General features: G+C 35.2%; 1 non-coding gene across 1 annotated transcript; it reads left to right on the top strand.

Moving 5' to 3' along the window:
* Positions 1-1313: 1313 nt before the first annotated feature.
* LOC123849090 (U6 spliceosomal RNA) lies at positions 1314-1420 on the top strand. The gene has a single exon (XR_006791933.1). It is a non-coding gene; the product is annotated as a U6 spliceosomal RNA (small nuclear RNA).
* The last annotated feature ends 15633 nt before the right edge of the window (positions 1421-17053 follow it).

Here is a 17053-nt window from a genome sequence, read left to right as displayed (position 1 = left end):
AAGGATGGCTAAAACTCTAGCCATTGTCTTGGACCAGATGGCAACAGTCATATTCTACTCTGACAGAACAATGAATTGAAAGGAACCTGGGTTTTAAAAAACTTTGTGGAACAGTCACAATAACACCCTTGTACTGTTAAGTCTGGAATTTTATGTGAGAGAGATAGCTTTTCATCTTGTTTAAGCCATTGTCCCTATGACATGCAGATGGACCTAGTCCTAATTGATAGATCTAACTGAAGGTGGGATTCTTCAACTCACTGATAAATTTTGGGGCTTGACCTGCCTACAAAGCAAGGAGAGGGATTGTCTGCATTTGCAGCTGAATCTCTTTGAGCACAACTTGGGGAGCTTGACAAAGGGAAATTTGTTCAGACTCTTTTCACTTTTCCACTCAAAGCAGAAATCCAAAGACATTTAATCACAATATTTTTCACCTAGAGACTCTGGTAAATTAACAAAGCTCATTCTATTATTTTTCATGGAAGTATAAAAAGCAAGCAAACATGATTCTTAATCAAAGAAAAACATTTTATTTTTTTATTATTTTAAAGAAAAATATTTTAAAGATGATTTGCATACTATGCATTTTTTTCCCACCTCACTGAATTTATGCACCTTATTTTATTTGTATGCCTTCTAAAATGCAATGGACCAGGAACCTGGGTGGCTTAGTTGGTTAAGTGGCTGCCTTTGGCTCAGTTCATGATCTCAGGGTCCTGGGATCAAGCCTTCCCTCCCCACTTGTGCTCTCTCACTATCTGTCTCTCTCTCTTTCAAATAAATATGTAAAATATTTAAAATAAAATAAAGTAGACCAAGTAACATTCTATGAATTTGACCTGATTCCCATTCCATGAGGAAAATATATACACATATATATTTTTTCAAGGCTGCCTAGCCTTGGACAATACAAAAACCTTTTTGAAAGAACAAAAATAAATGTGTTACATTATTTTATTTAAATATATATAAAAACATAAAACAAGATAAAAGCACCTTGTACAACCAAAGAAAAAAAGATGCACTATGTATAGGGGAGCAAAGATAAGGATGACTGCACGATTCTCATTAGTAACAGTGCACATTAAAAGTCATGGAGCGATGCGTGCCTGGGTGGCTCAGTTGGTTAAGCCACTGCCTTCGGCTCAGGTCATGATCCTGGAGTCCCGGGATCGAGTCCCGCATCGGGCTCCCTGCTCGGCGGGGGTCTGCTTCTCCCTCTGCCCTCTTCCCTCTCGTGCTCTCTGTCTCTCATTCTCTCTCTCTCAATAAATAAATAAATAAAATCTTTTAAAAAAAAGTCATGGAGTGTGCTCGCTTCAGCAGCACATATACTAAAATTGGAATAACATAGAGAAGATTAACATGGCTCCTGCACAAGGATTATATGCAAATTCACGAAGTGTTCCATATTTTAAAAAGTAAATAAAAGTCATGGAGCAATATCTTTAAAATAATCAAAGAAAAAAAAACAAAACAAAACTATCAATCCAGAATTCTGTACATAGTGAAAATGTCTTTCAAAAATGAAAGCGAAATAAAGATTTATTCAAACATACAAATGATGGTACATTTATCACCGGCAGACATAATGCTTTATAAGAAAATTTAAAGGAGTCATTCAGGCAAAAAGACAGTGATGCCAGCTGGACACTGTATTTACACATAAAAGATCAAATCATGAGAAATGATAGCAATTTAGGTAAATATCAAGAATTTTGTTCTTATTATATCAAAGTGTATCATAGATCTAAATGTAAAACTTAAGCTTAAATCTATAAAATTTCTAGAAGAAAAGAGAGAATTAGGTCTTTATTACATTGGGTTAGCAAATTTCTTAAATACTACACTAAGAGCATGATCCATAAAAGAACAAAGTGACAAATTTGACTTCAAAATTAAGAATGTCTGCTTTTTGAAAGATACCCCTTAAACAAATGAAAAGACAAGCTACAGACTGGGACAAAATATTTACAAAATCTTATAAAGACTTGTCTCCAGGATATAGATTCTTAAAATTCAATACTAAGAAAACAAACAACTCAAGAAAAAAAGTAGGCAAAAGATTTGAACAGGCTCATCACCAAAGATAATGTATAAATGACAAGTAACTACATGATAAGATATTCAGTATCATTAGTCATTAGAGAAATACAATTAAAACTGAAAATGCCTAGTCCAATGCTAGGCTTGAAATATGAATGTTTTTGGTAAATCAATCAATAGTGCAATCAATATATTAAAAGTTAGAATCAAGTATTTGCTAATCCTTATTCTGAACCATCCTAATGTATCTCCTATTATTCAGAGATACAAAACTGTCAACTCTGAAAATTAAATTATTGTTTAACTTATTTAAAGAATAAATGCCAAAAGGCATTCTTAGAAGTGAGCATGGGAATGTTGACAATTTTATAACAGAGAGATAGTGAACCATCATGATAGACAAAGGAGTCAGATAAAATAAATGTTTTCCCTCTGACAGCTTCTTGCCTTGCATGGTTCGATGTGGAATGTTGTAAGTGTCCCAACTGTCATCTCCCCAAGGATATCAGTTAATATGGGTATAATAGCATCCCTCATCCAGTGAGTCTAGTCTAGACCTATTTGTCTCTCATGGGCACTGGTAGCCTTTTCCCAGATAGATAATGTGGGAGGCAACCAATACCTTCAGTAAGTTTGACATTAAGAACACCATTATATTTAACTGTTGCTTTTCTGAGTTGGTCTGAACAAAAAGTATCTCCACCACTCAGTTTAATCAGACTGGCATGAGTCTCTAAGACTTGAGAGAAAGGAAATGTCAGCTCCATGAAACTGAGTCTGTAAGTCACCAAGTAGCAGATTAAAAACTCTACTCTGTCCTTTTCTCCTCTACCATTGACTGAAGATGCCCTTGATCAGTTAGATGGACATTTAAGAAAAGAAAAAAAGACAAGAAAAAAAAATATAGAATTAAGAGATATGAAAGCAAAAAAAATTGAGTTAAATATTAAAATGTATGCATTTTTTAAAAGATTTTATTTACTTATTTGTCAGAGAGAGAGAGAGAGAGCACAAGCAGGGGGAACGGCAGGCAGAGGGAGAAACAGGCTCCCCACTGAGCAAGGAGCCCCATGCGGGGCTTGATGAGGGGCTTGATCCCAGGACCCTGGGATCATGACCTGAGCCAAAGGCAGACGCTTAACAACTGAGCCACCCAGGTGTCCCTAAAATGTATGCATTTTTTACAAGAATATCATAATGCTATGTAACCAAAGATGTATGTTATAAAAGAAGAAATGTATTTAAAAGATATCTAACTCTATTTAATCCCAAGATAGGAGAGGAAAAAGAAAAACAGAAAAACTCGAGGATGTGCTATTTAGTAGAGAAGTCCTCAAACAAAACATGATTTTCAACTGTCAGTAGCAACCATAAAAATCAGCACCCAGCTGGAAAGAAACTCCTCTTCTCATGGCAAGCTCAAGAAGTTACCTGAAGTGTGAAGACTTTGGCTGAAATCCTGGAAAGGACATTCTGCAATAAACAATTTGATACCACTTTATCTTGTCGTACAACACCCAAACTCTTCACAATAATTTGAAAATATGCTCCTCTGCTTTGTACACAGCCAAAGCTCCCACTAGGATCTGCGTAAGAGCAGGATCAAGCATGCTGTGGCTAAGTGCAAGAGCCCTGGTCACCGAGGCAGCTCTCTATTTTCAGTTGTTGTATTAGCTCTAATTCTTCAAGGCAGTCATCCAGAGTCCCTTATTCTTTTCTGTATTCAAAATTTGGAACAATTTCATATTATCAAATGTAAAATGCACAAAGTCGTAAGCTCAGTAATTTCTCTTTCAGAAATATACCTAATAGAAACACACACAAAAAATTAGGTACAAATCATTTATACAAAAAATTTTGTACTAAATCATGTATACTGTGACTAGAGAACAATTAAATACACACTAATAGCATAGTCAAATAAATAAAGACATACACAATAGTTTAAAGGTATGGAATAAAGTTCTAAATGTAGGTATGAATAACTCCCCAAGATACATTGTTACATGGAAAAAAATTTAATTCAATAATGTAGCGCTCTCTCTCCTTCCCTCTCTGTTTCCATAGAAGTATTGAAAATGAATTTACACTCAAAAGCCCTTCCTGAAGTCGAGAATAATAGGATTAGAAAGTCAATCTGTTTATGATTATAATTTAAATACACAATAAGGGATTATTATACAGAAAAAATATTTAAAAATTTACACTGTTATCTCGCAACAAAGGTATAGATTTAAGTAGGACTAAAGCTTCTAATAAATAAATAAATAAGAACTTACTCTTTTTGGCGCACAAAGCAAGTTTTTCTCTTTTGCTTCCACTATGACCAAGGGCTAAAAAACACAAGTCGGCATTTAGAAGACCAAGAAATTCTGATTATATAATAATTTCATAGATACTTTACAATAAGTATATTTAAAATGATCTCTACATCTGAGGGACATCTGGGTGACTCAGTCAGTTAAGCATCGGCCTTTAGCTCAGGTCATGGGGATCCTGGGGTCCTGGGGTTGAGTCTCAAATTGGGCTCCTTCCTCATTGGGGAACCTGCTTCTCCCTCCACCTGCCAATTCCCATGCTTGTGTTCTCTCTCTCTGACAAAAAAAATAAATAAAATCTTTAAAAAAATTATCTCTACATCTGAAACTAATGACGTACTATATGTTGGCTAAATGAATTTAAATTAAAATTTTTTTTAAAAAGAAAAAATAATGATCAATATTATATCGCAAAATTTTTGAAAAGTATAGGCAAATTGGAAAAGAAACCAATAAAGTTTCAAAAAAATTAAGTTGAGTTTATTTTTAAAATTAACACCTAAATGCCTTTGCTAAGCCGCATATTGAACATAGTTGAAGTTATGATTGGTAAAACAGAAGCGAAGTCTGAAGAATATACCCAGAATGTAGCGCAAAGAGATGAATAGTTGGAAAATCTTAAGGAGTAATCGAATGCGAAAAAGAAAGAATGGTAAGTCTAAAATTCGTCTAATAGGAATACCAGAAAGAAAAACAGAAAATGTGAGAAAGAAAGCATTGAAAGTTATAATAGGTGAGTTGCTCAATATTCAGATGAATGCTCATGCTGAAAAAGGTAGATTTTAATAAATGGCACATTAGAGTAAAATGGCAGAACACCTCTCCATGCCTTTGCAAAGAGAAGATCTTACAAGCTTCCTCAGAGAAAAAGAATACAAAAAACTACTATGAGCCTGGCAGAAAATTTCTACCTTCAAAATGCTGAGGGAAAATACTTGTCAACTTAGACTTTTTATACTTAGTGAAATCACCACTTTTGAAAAAGAGAAATAAAGACATTCTTTGAGAGAGAAAATTGAGTTACCCTTAACAAAAAGAAATCTTTTAGGAAGCATGATTGGATCCAAAAATAAGAACTATGATGTAAGAAACAAGGCAAAAACATGAAATTAATAACCAAGTGGTTAAATATAACATAAATATATAACAAAAATTCTAAATTTGGGTAGCATTAAAAACCAGATGAAAGCCAAATACTGGTCAACAGTAACATAAAACACAGAAGATAATTAAAATTTAAGCATTCTGAATTTCTTATACTTTTCCAGGAAGAAAGTAGCAATAGTATTAAATTTTAGACTTTTACTTTGTGTTAAAAATTAAACTAAAGAGGGACGCCTTGGGTGGCTCAGTCAGTTAAACATCTGCCTTCAGCTCAGGTCATGATCCCAGAATCCTGGGATCAAGTCCCATATCAGGCTCCTTGCTCAGTGGGGAGCCTGCTTCTCCCTCTGCCTGATACTCCCCCTGCTTGTGCTCTCTCCCTCTGACAAATAAATAAAATCTTAAAAACAACTAGGAAGGGGTACCTGGCTGACCTCCATCAATAGAGCATGTGATTCTTGATCTCAGGGTCATGAGTTCAAGCCCCACCTTGGGCAGGAAGCCTACTTAAAAAATAAAAAATAAAAATAAACAAACGAACAACTAGGGGTTTTAGTAAAACATAAGATAAAATTGAGCAAACGATGTAAAAAAATGCTAAGTTATATTAAATATTTAGAGTCCAGATTAATTTTTAAATTTTCCTAGGTGAGACTTAAAATACCTCAAAATGTTGACTGTGGGTCCGTTTCTGGGTCAGGTTAAAAGACTAGAGACCTTATTGGAAATTGTGTGTGAGAGTCTGCCAGGACTCAGATACTCTGCAGCATTTAAACTAGGTTACTCATATTCCTAGAGGTTCAGAAAGACTTTTAGGTGTTATAAGGGCACAGATAGTATTGAAGGAGTCAACTTTTAAAAAGCTTCCCCTTCCTAGTTGTTTTTTTAAATAGATCCTCCCTAGTTTGAAAGAGAAATAAATTAAAGAAATAGAATGGTTTCAAGAATTAATAGAGGTAAGTGAAATTTATGTTCCTTTTTATTCTTCCAAACAGTGAGCTGGACATATTTGAAAGCCCAGAGGGAGGGGAAAAAAAAAAAAAAAAGATTTCCTAAAAGAACTTTTTAGAAACTATTCTTACAGTCATGGAAATTTACTAAGCTTTGTAATTAGGGCTGATTTAATGTAGCTGTAACAGATAGACTCTGTTCTAAAATGAGAACCCCATTATGCAAATGTTTCTTTCCAGCAATTGTGGTTATTTATCTAAAACATTTCTTTAAGAGGAACATGGCACCTTTTAAAATGATCAGTTGCGGCTCTTTACTGAGCAAGCGGTTAAGTTTGTATACATTATTTAACATATCACAAAAGGTGTACTTGAAAAGACTTTTTGCTACACACACACACACACACACAGTTGGAGCAAGATTTATTTTCTTGACTGTGAAGATGTTTCTTAATTGTTGTCTAAAGTCAATGCAATAATTTGAGTTCTGAGTCCACATTTCCTCACCTTAGCAATACTCAGCATTAGCAGACTTAGTTTTTCTGATCTGAGAGGTATGAAACGTTATGTTATTGTTTTCATATTAATTGATTTGGTTATAATTAAGATTGAATATATTTTTTATCCTGTTGTCCACTTGATTTCCTCCTGCCTGAGTTTCCTGTTCATATCCTCATATTCTCTATGAGTTGTTCAACTCTTCCTTACTAATTTGTAGAAGTTCTGTGACTATTCAGAACACAAATTCTTTATAACTTTTATGGGTTGCAAATATCACTTTCCAATCTACAGATTTTCACTTTGTGTCACCTGTTCTTTTATGAAAGGTTTTACTTTTAAGGTGGCAAATTACCTTAATCTTCTCTTTCATAGTTCATACTTTGTGTCTTTTTAAAAATTCTTTATTTAAATTCAATTTAATTAACATATACTGTATTATTAGTTTCAGGGTAGAATGTAGTGATTCATCAGTTGCATATAACACCAGTGCTCTTTTTTTTTTTTTTAAAGATTTTATTTATTTATTTGAGAAAGAGAGAATGAGAGAGAGCACATGAGAGGGGGGAGGGTCAGAGGGAGAAGCAGACTCCCCGCCAAGGGAGCCCGATGCAGGACTTGATCCAGGGACTCCAGGATCATGACCTGAGCCGAAGGCAGTTGCTTAACCAACTGAGCCACCCAGGCACCCCGACACACACCAGTGCTCTTTACATCAAGTGCCTTCCTTAATGCCCATCACCCAATTATCCCATCCCCCACCACCTTCCCCTCCAGCACCCCTCAGTTTTTTCTCTATAGTTCCGCAACTTTTATGGTTTGCCTCCCTCTCTATTTTCTTCTTATTTTATTTTTCCTTCCCTTCCCCCATGTTCATCTGTTTTGTTTCTTAAATTCCACATATGAGTGAGATCATATGGTATTTGTCTTTCTCTGGCTTATTTCGCTAATACACTCTAGTTCCATCCACATCGTTGCAAATGGTAAGATTTCATTCTTTCTGATGGCTGAGAAATATTCCATTGTATGTATATAGCACCTCTCTGTCTCCATTCATCTGTCAATGGACACCTGGGTTCTTAAGGTAGCAAATTACATTAATCTTCTCTTTCATAGTTTGTACATTCCTGTCTTTTTGAAAGAAGTTCTTCCCTACTCTGAAGTCTTTATTATGTTTGTTTCGTTCTTCTAATACTTCTAAATTTTGCTTTTGCTTTAGGTATTTCATGCATCTGAAATTAATGTTTTGAGTGACATGATGTAGGTATCTAATTTTATCTTTTACCATGCGATTAAATAATTGAAGTGTAATTTTTTGAGTCCATTCTCCATTTATTTTTAATGTTCCTTCCACCACACCATGTTGACATATACACGAGTTATTGTCAAGGCTCTGTTCCATTAAGTTTTTGTCTCTACCTATGCCAATATCATATTATCTTAATTTCATAATAAACTGATAAAGACATTGTCTATAGTTTTTGCTAAGAGTTTGCAAATTTTGCTTTTTATATTTAAATCTCCAATTTTTTGGAGTTGAAAGTTGAATTTTGTTTATGGAATAAGAAGATAAAGCTTCGTAATTTTCCAAGTAAATTATTTTACCACACACATATATGTATATTTATGTATGTACATATGTATGTAAGATTTATTTCTAGGAACTTTAGAGGTTTTGTTGCTCATAAACAAATAAATTCCTCACAGTAGAATGATATTAATCTCACTGTATCAGGTTTTTTGTTGGTTAATATTTGCCTGCTATATTTTTCCTTCCCCTTATCATCAGCACTTTATATCATATGACTGCATATAACTTTTGTCCTCCCATCTGAGAATCACTTTTAAGATATTTATTCTTTTCACAATTATTATGATTATCAATAAATTTGGAATAAATCCCACCATATGATTGTGGGCTTTCTACCTAATAAGCATTTTCACTCACAAATCTTTTTTATGTCTCATGATTATCTTCTAAACAATCAATTATCCTGATATCCTTTTATTTACTCTACTTGTATTTTTATTTCTAGAAGTTTCCCCTATACTTTAAATATGAATGCTTGGCTTAGCAAAGCTTAACTTTGATCAGTGCTATAAATCTTTGGATTAACACAAGGATCTCAGTGTGCTATATCTCCAGTAACTCACTCGTTTTACATATTATTGATTTATAGTATTTTATTAATATTTTATAGTCATTAGTCTCATTTTCTTGGATAATCAATATCCATTTATATTAATCCCTAGTATCTTTATTCACAAATGCTTTTTATGCCCCATTTTCTTTGTAGGTTATCTCTCTTTCCTCTACTCCTCATTGCTTTTTATGTTCTTCAAATGAATGATATATGTTGACATGAATTTGTTTATATTTTTGCAATTATAGTCTCACCATCTTCCTTAAATCTGACGATTCTAATGAATCTGATATCTGTCATAAATTTGGGAAAATTTTCAAGTATTGTCTCTTCCCTTTCATTGTTACTTTCTTTTCTGATAGTAACTGTTCAAGTAGTATCCTTTTTTATCCCCTTTTATAAAGCCTTTCTGCTCTTACCCTCTTTGATATTTTCGATCTCTTTCTTCATGCTACAATGTCAGCAATTTCCTCTGTTCACTTTCATAATTCCTTCTCCAGATGATACTGATCTCTCTCCCTCTCTTTTTTTTAAGATTTTATTTATTTGACAGAGAGAGACACAGCGAGAGGGGGAACACAAGTAGGGGGAGTGGGAGAGGGAGAAGCAGGCTTCTGGTGGAGCAGGGAGCCCAACACAGGGCTCCATCTGAGGACCCTGGGGTCATGACCTGAGAGGAAGGCAGAAGCTTAACGACTGAGTTACCCAGGTGCCCCATATACTGATCTCTTTTTAAACACTCCCAGTGGTATTTCTAGTTCATTGAGTAATTTTTTTATTTCTAGAAGCTCTGTTTCCTTCTCCTCCCCAACCAAATTTTGTTGTCATACTGTCTCCATTTTCTTCAGATAATCCCTTATATCCTAAACTGTGCAAGTCATCTCCATAACAGTATTACATTAGCTTCTGCTAGGAGTCTCTACCTGAAGACCATTTTTGTTGTTACCGTTGCTATTCATTTCTTAGTTTAGAATATGTGAGTATGCGCCCAGTAACTTCTCATGGCAGAAGTTTTTCTTGCCACTGTAAATCTGTTATAATTTACTCTATGGTAGTCAGATTTTTTTTTCACTAGCCTTCCCTTTCGGTGTCTTTGTGACTACTTGATGCTCCACATTTTATGCAGGAGTTTCAGTTACATTCTGTAATGCTGTGATGACCCTACACGCGGGGCTCCTTTCATTGCCTTGGGATAAAAATCCAAGCCTTTATATTTCTAAAGATAACATTCCTATCCCTGCCCCACCAGCAGAGGGCAGCATTAACTTCAGCTCCCGTGTTGTTTTCTATCTGGCTTTCAGTTTCTTCATTTTTAGCAACAACATGTATGTATATATGTACATACATGTACATCATATATACCTACCCATCAGCTACTCAATTAAAACAATCCCAAATATATTTTAATAATTTGGCATATTTAAGTTGGGGGAAATACCGTATTATGCTAAACTGCTGACTTGTTTGTTTTTTCCTTGCGTTCTATGAGTTTTTCCCTGAGCTATGGATTCTCCCTATTGAGGTATTGTGTTGGTGGGGGACACACACATAGGCACACTCAGCTTATGAGGAAGTCATTTCAGATAAATACGTGTCGGAAATTGGCTTCAGAGAGTGGAAGCAGATCTTTTTCCAGAGAAGCAGAAAGAGGCTTTTTTTCTTTCCTTCAACAGTTGGTATGAAAAAGAAGGGTGTATTATGGTCACCTTCAGAAGAGAGAATCAATCAACCCACACGTTTATTGAGTGTTCGACTTCAAATAAATCCCAACTTTAGGAGCAGTGTTCATGAATTCCTAATACATCACCCTTCTTACTATTTGTATCTAAATTTTATAGGCTAACCGATGTTTTACAAGTGATATTTTCTTACTAATATACTATTCCCCTTTATTTTTTTTTGAACTTATATGTTGCTTATATCCAAAATATCAAATCCACAATAATATACTTGTAATTTTGAAATAATTATCCACAAACTACAGATCAGAAACATTTAGCATAAAGTCCAGTCTTTTGGTGCTAAGTTATACCATTTTTCTTTAATTCAGCAAAAATAAAATAAAATAAAATAAAATTTGGTACATAACATATATCAGGCTAAAAAAGTAGAAATAGCTTTTACAATAACTGCTAACAAGCAAATTAGCTACTGAATGGAATGGCAGTAGATCAATAATGACAGTAAAACTACAGAGTTCTTGCTGATCTCGTATTGTCTGTGAATGCAAACTGTAAAAGAGGTCCCCACAGGCCTCCAACAATAACCTACAAAGAATGAGACACAAAGGGTATTGAGCATAAAGATAGTTCAATTTCCCAAGACAGCCAGCTCTTGTCACATCAAACCACCTATTAGTCACAAACTCATACAACTAAGAATTCTCTGGCCTCCCGAGATCGCCTGTCATCTTGAAGGAGCTAATACCAATGAAAGGCACTAGTTTCTTGTGTAGCATGTTTAGTTTATTGTTTTCAATAGATCAAGCAATTTATGATGTTGCCATTATATATAAATAAGGTGTTATACTCTTATTGGAAAATGACACTAATGTGTCAGTAAATGGAAAAGAAAAGGTAAAATAAATGTGAAAATATGGTGAATCTACCCCAAAGAACACACATCCTCCTATCATTTCATATATCTTTATATTATTTAGGATTACCTGAAAGGTTGTTAATCAAACAATAAAGTGCTGTAAGAAATTTAAAAGTTTCGAGTTTCCCAAGTAACTAAAAAGTAGCTGATCTAATCTTCTTATTTGACAGATATGGAAAATGAGGCCCAATTAATTTAAATAAGGTAACATAGTAGTTTAATAGTAATATAGGGCCGGATTCTTCAGTCAATGTGTGAACACCCTTCGGAACTATTTAGTATGCATATAACACTAAAACATTTCATATATCTATATCTATCTATATATACACATAATACATATGTATGTATAATAGAGAGAGAGAAAGAAAGGGAGAGAGAGAGAGACAGAGGGAGAGAGAGAGATGGGGGAAAAAACAATATGATGCAATAGAAAAAGCAACAGCCTTGTTTGTGAATCCTTATCCTTCCAAACACATATTGCATGGCTATGGTGTGCCAGGTTGTCAACTAGTTGCCGGGGTGCTTAAGATGTTATTTTTTCTCAGAATTATATAGTCTAATGTGAGAACGAAAATAGGTATTTCAATTGGAAAATAATTGAATTTTGCAATGGCTGTATGCACAAGGTGTGATTTGAGTAAGAAGGAGAGACATCTAAATTGTATTGCAATATTGGTAGGATTCGAGAGGCTTTCTAGAGAAGGAAACCCTTTTTTATTTTATTTTTATTTTATTTTATTTTTATTATGTTATGATAGTCACCATACATTACATCATTAGTTTTTGATGTCGTGTTCCATGATTCATTGTTTGCGTATAACACCCAGTGCTCATTGCAACACGTGCCCTCCTTAATACCCATCACTGAGCTAACCCATCCCCCCACCGCCCTCTCCTTTGAAACCCTGAGATTGGGAAACCCCTTTTTTTTTTATGTTTTTATTACAGAAAAAATACCCCAAAGAACACCAAAAGGTGAAATTATACAAATTATTCAAGGTAACTATTTTAAGACCACTCCAACCCCACATCAGTTCATTTCTAGACCCCAGAGGAAAAGAGCATTAATTTTAGTGTCTTTCCTTTCTGACACTTAGGCTTTTCTTCTGCTTTTTACAAAAATAAGATGACAGTAGCTATATAATGTACATACTGTATATGTGTATGTGTGTGTTCACAACATGTTCTTTTCACTTCCAACCTCTTCAGTTCCATTTCTTTAGAGTTAGAGAGAAGGGAAGTCTTGAGTTAAGCGTGAAAAATAGCAGGAGAGAGCTAGATAGAAAGGAAAGAGGCTGGCAGCGCCCGGCAGAGGACGCTGCAGCAGCGAAGAGACAGAACTGGAGAAGGGAATAGGGCCGTCGACTTCTGAGTGGCCGGTGGGCTACGGCAATCAGAGGCCTCTGGGTGAGGCTTAGTACTTAGAGTTTTTGTTTTTGTTTTCCTTCCCTCTATGCTACGAAAATAATTTAAAGTTTTAGTGAAAAGATCACACTGCAAGCAGTGTGGAGGTAAACTGACAGAGTGAGCCTGGAAGTGGAGAGAAACTAGAAGGTTAAAGGGAAGAAGCCAGAGCCCTGTCCTTGGGTAGGATGGAAAGGAAGGAGTGGATGAAGAGGGGGATACGTGGAAGGGATCGTCTGCAGAACTTGGCGGCTAATGGGGTATGAGAGCGGAGTCTGCAGTTACATCCAGGATTCTGAAAATGTAAGGAGATACAATTATAAGAGAATGTTTCAAAGTGAGGAAAGGGAGTAATTTTATTAATTATGGACATGTTACATTTCAGGCGACGATAGGACATCCAAGTGGAAATGTTTCAGAGATAATGGGGTACAGAATTTATAGAGCAAAAATTCAGACGTCATCAGTGCACAGGAAGAGTTGAAGTTCCACGTTTAGAGAAAGAGAACATACAAGGCTATGAAAGCAAAGGTTCAAGAAGAGACTTGCAGGGCATTTGAACTCTTAGGGAGAGAGAGGAGGAAAGAGGACTCAAAAACAGGGCCCTTGAGTGACTAGAGAAATAGGAAGATTTAAAAACAAAACAGTGTTACAGAAACCACGGTAGAAAACTTGTTTCAAAAGAAGAAGCATTCACGGGCCTCCATGCTGCAGAAAGATCAAGATGAAGAATATGAAAAGGTCCAGTGAATTACTTTAATTTAAAAGACATTGGCAACATTAGCAAGAAGAAATTTAGTGTAGCCTTTAGGTAAAGTTCATTAAATTAAAGAGTAAATAGGAGATAAAGAATTGGAGAGGGCATGTATAGATTGTACTTCTAAGAAGCTTATCTGTGAATTAGTGTAATAATTATTATTATTATAATTATTTAGTCTTTTGAGTGCTTGCCATGTGTCAGGCTCTGTGCCAAGTGCTCTGTAGTAACTAAGCCATTAATCATTAAAATCTATTTAAAAAGTATTGTTATCCTCACTTTAAAGTGATAAAACTGAGACCTTTAAAGATTAAGTAAGGTGCCTGAGATCCCACAGTTAATAAGTCAGATATTCTTAACCACTCTTCGGATACCCATTAACAGACAGAGAGACTTAGAACTTGAAATAGAAACAACAGATGGAGGAAAGGCATTTTTCTTTAATATATAAGAGGTAAGACCGATCATATTTCTATACTGATGGAAAGGACCAGGGTCAGAGGAAAAGCTGGGGGGTGGGGGGGAAACTGAAGGAAAAAAAAATCATAGAGAAGACCAGACATCATAGGGTCTGTTATGTGGTTGGAGGAACTATTCTTGTGTAAGAGATAAAAATGCATCTTCCAGGACAACAAGACTGAGGGAGATGTGATTATAATTACTCAGTATCTTAAAACTTCAGTTTTCTCTGCTATAAAAGGGGGATGACAAGACCTGATCTACAAATTTCACTTTGATTTTATGAGGTAAAATAAAATCAGAGAAGCTAAAGAATTTAAACTGGACTATGCAGTTGAGAGGTGGGTTTAGCCGCAGTGGGTAGGCATGAATGTGTGCATGGTAGAATTCTACAGAGCATTCCTAAATAGAGGTGCAGCGTCAGCAAACTTGACCTATCCACTCCGCAGTTATAGTTTTCAGGCACAACCTGTCTCCAATTGCTCAAAAAGTTTTCTACTCTCCTTTTTGGAGAGGAGACATTCTAGATCTTCTAGTTCCCCATAATACTCTAGCACATTCCCACACCACTCTTGTATCTACACATCCTTAACTCCCTGCATTTTGTCATGCAGAAAATGTCTTCCCATCCTCCCTTAGAAAAAGAGATGGCTTCTTCTATTAAAAACTCTTCTTGGGGCGCCTGGGTGGCACAGTCGGTTAAGCGTCTGACTCTTGATTTCTTTTTTTTTCCCAGGTGGTATTAATGAGTTTTATATATATACTAGTGTTCAACGATTAATTAGTTGCATATAACACCCAGTGCTCATCACAACAAGTGACCATTTCTGCTTACGTCATGATCTCAGGGTCTGTGAAACCAAGCACCTTGTTGGGTTCCTCATTCAGGGTGAGGGAGGAGTCTGCTGGAGATTCTCTCTGCCCTTCCCACTCATGCGCTCTCGTGCCTGCACGCTCTCTTTCTCTCAAACTCTCAAATAAATAAATAAATCTAAAACAAACAAACAAACAAAAACAACACCACCAAAAATAACAACTACTTTCTTCACCTGTGCCCTCGATATCATCCCTGAGGACTTGGAATAAATAACAGACAAAGAAAATTGAGATGTAGTCCTGCTTCTAGTGAATATTTAAGCATAAGACAGGGAAATACTTTAACCCTAACTGAATTTGAATACTCTAATTTGTAAAATGAGGATAATACTAATTTATAACAAAACTATTTGAGGATTAAATTAAGTATTGTATGTGAAATCGTGTGAAGAGTCTGTTTTTATTCTGTTTCCTAATCCTTAAGTTTGTATATTTTTTCTCCAGTATCTTTTTTAATCTCAGTTTTCCACTGTATATTCCCTCCTTATTAAAAAAAAAAGACCATCATCATATTTTTAGTTTATTTTCCTTTTTCTCTTCTTTCACATAGTCTCCTTCTAACTTCTTGAGCAAACTGCCTCAGTAGCCAATCTTCACTCCTATGCCATGTTCACATACCACTCCCTCCAGATTAAATTTTCTGTAGACCTCAGCAAAGGGCAGGCTACATAAGGGATGCCTGTTGGATTAATGAATGAGTAAAGAATGTGTGTTTACAAGTTCATTTTATAAACACTTCAGTAAACTATATCTTGATTACAAAATCAATAAGCTAAGCTACACATTTGTTTTATACAAATGAAAACACAAAATGGCTTATTATATCAATATTAGTAAATTCGGATGTCAGCAATGGCAGAACAAAGATCATCACTATAATGGCCCAGCATTTTACACTTTACTAGTTACATTGATTTCATTCAGAAAACAGGTTAGTGTCGGATCTGGAAGAGACATAAGGATGTAGCTGAAAAGAGACAGCAGGAAAGGGGGCAAAAAGTTTGCTCTTCCATCTTTCACCGAGTAATTGCCACTCCCCTTTTAGTATTTTTATTAATCAAAATAGATTGGGAAGATTTCATTTATACTGTTGCTTTTAATGATTACATTACTCATTAAAAGCCATTTATTCTTTTAGAATGTGATATAATAAGCAATTTGGGCTTTTAAGAAAACATAAAAATTCTGAATGGTTGCCAGAATCCCATTTGAGGACTATGTTTAGTTGTTTTATTTATTTCTGTATACCACGAGTTTTCATCTCTTCATTACTCACCAAAAGGAGAATGTGGAAGACAGAAACATTTTTTTTATTCCCCCTGATTCATCCAGATGGTTGCTTTTCTAGTATACATCCCCATAAGACCCAATTCCTGGATCAAGTCATATATACATTGGTATGTGCTGAGATTTGAAGAGAGCCAGAAATTACCTTCCCACACCCATAGCTCTTCCATCACATTAACTGCCAAAATAAATTAATGATGTATGAACCATCTGCACAGGGGAATAGTCAAAATGCAATTTGATTGCTTGATCAAATCATCTACCCATTCAGTATTAAGTGCCTCTCTGGGACTTAAATAATCTAACCAAGTAGATAGAAGAAGCACTCTGGAAAAAATATATAACAATTCACAGCAGTATATAATTAGAGAACAGAGTCATATATAGCATGGGTATGGTTCAGGAAATATGGTCATTGTAGCTATAAGCAATGAAAGAAGAAGAAATTCAAAGCATACCAGACCAGTTGGGGAAAATGTCATGACAGATGCAGGACTTGCATAAGATCTTGATGCATGGGTAGCATTCAAATAGGCTATGAGTATGAGAAAGATATTCCCACTGAAGAAACAGTGTGGATGTATGCATAGTTTGGAATGAACTGAG

Source organism: Mirounga angustirostris, unplaced genomic scaffold (assembly GCF_029215605.1).
Source record: "Mirounga angustirostris isolate CCGP_5_RB_7025 unplaced genomic scaffold, mMirAng1.0.hap1 SCAF_2, whole genome shotgun sequence".
NCBI classification, from domain to species: Eukaryota; Metazoa; Chordata; class Mammalia; order Carnivora; family Phocidae; genus Mirounga; species Mirounga angustirostris.
The sequence above is the reverse complement of the archived record's forward strand: the minus strand, read 5'-3'. Positions and strand labels throughout refer to the sequence as shown.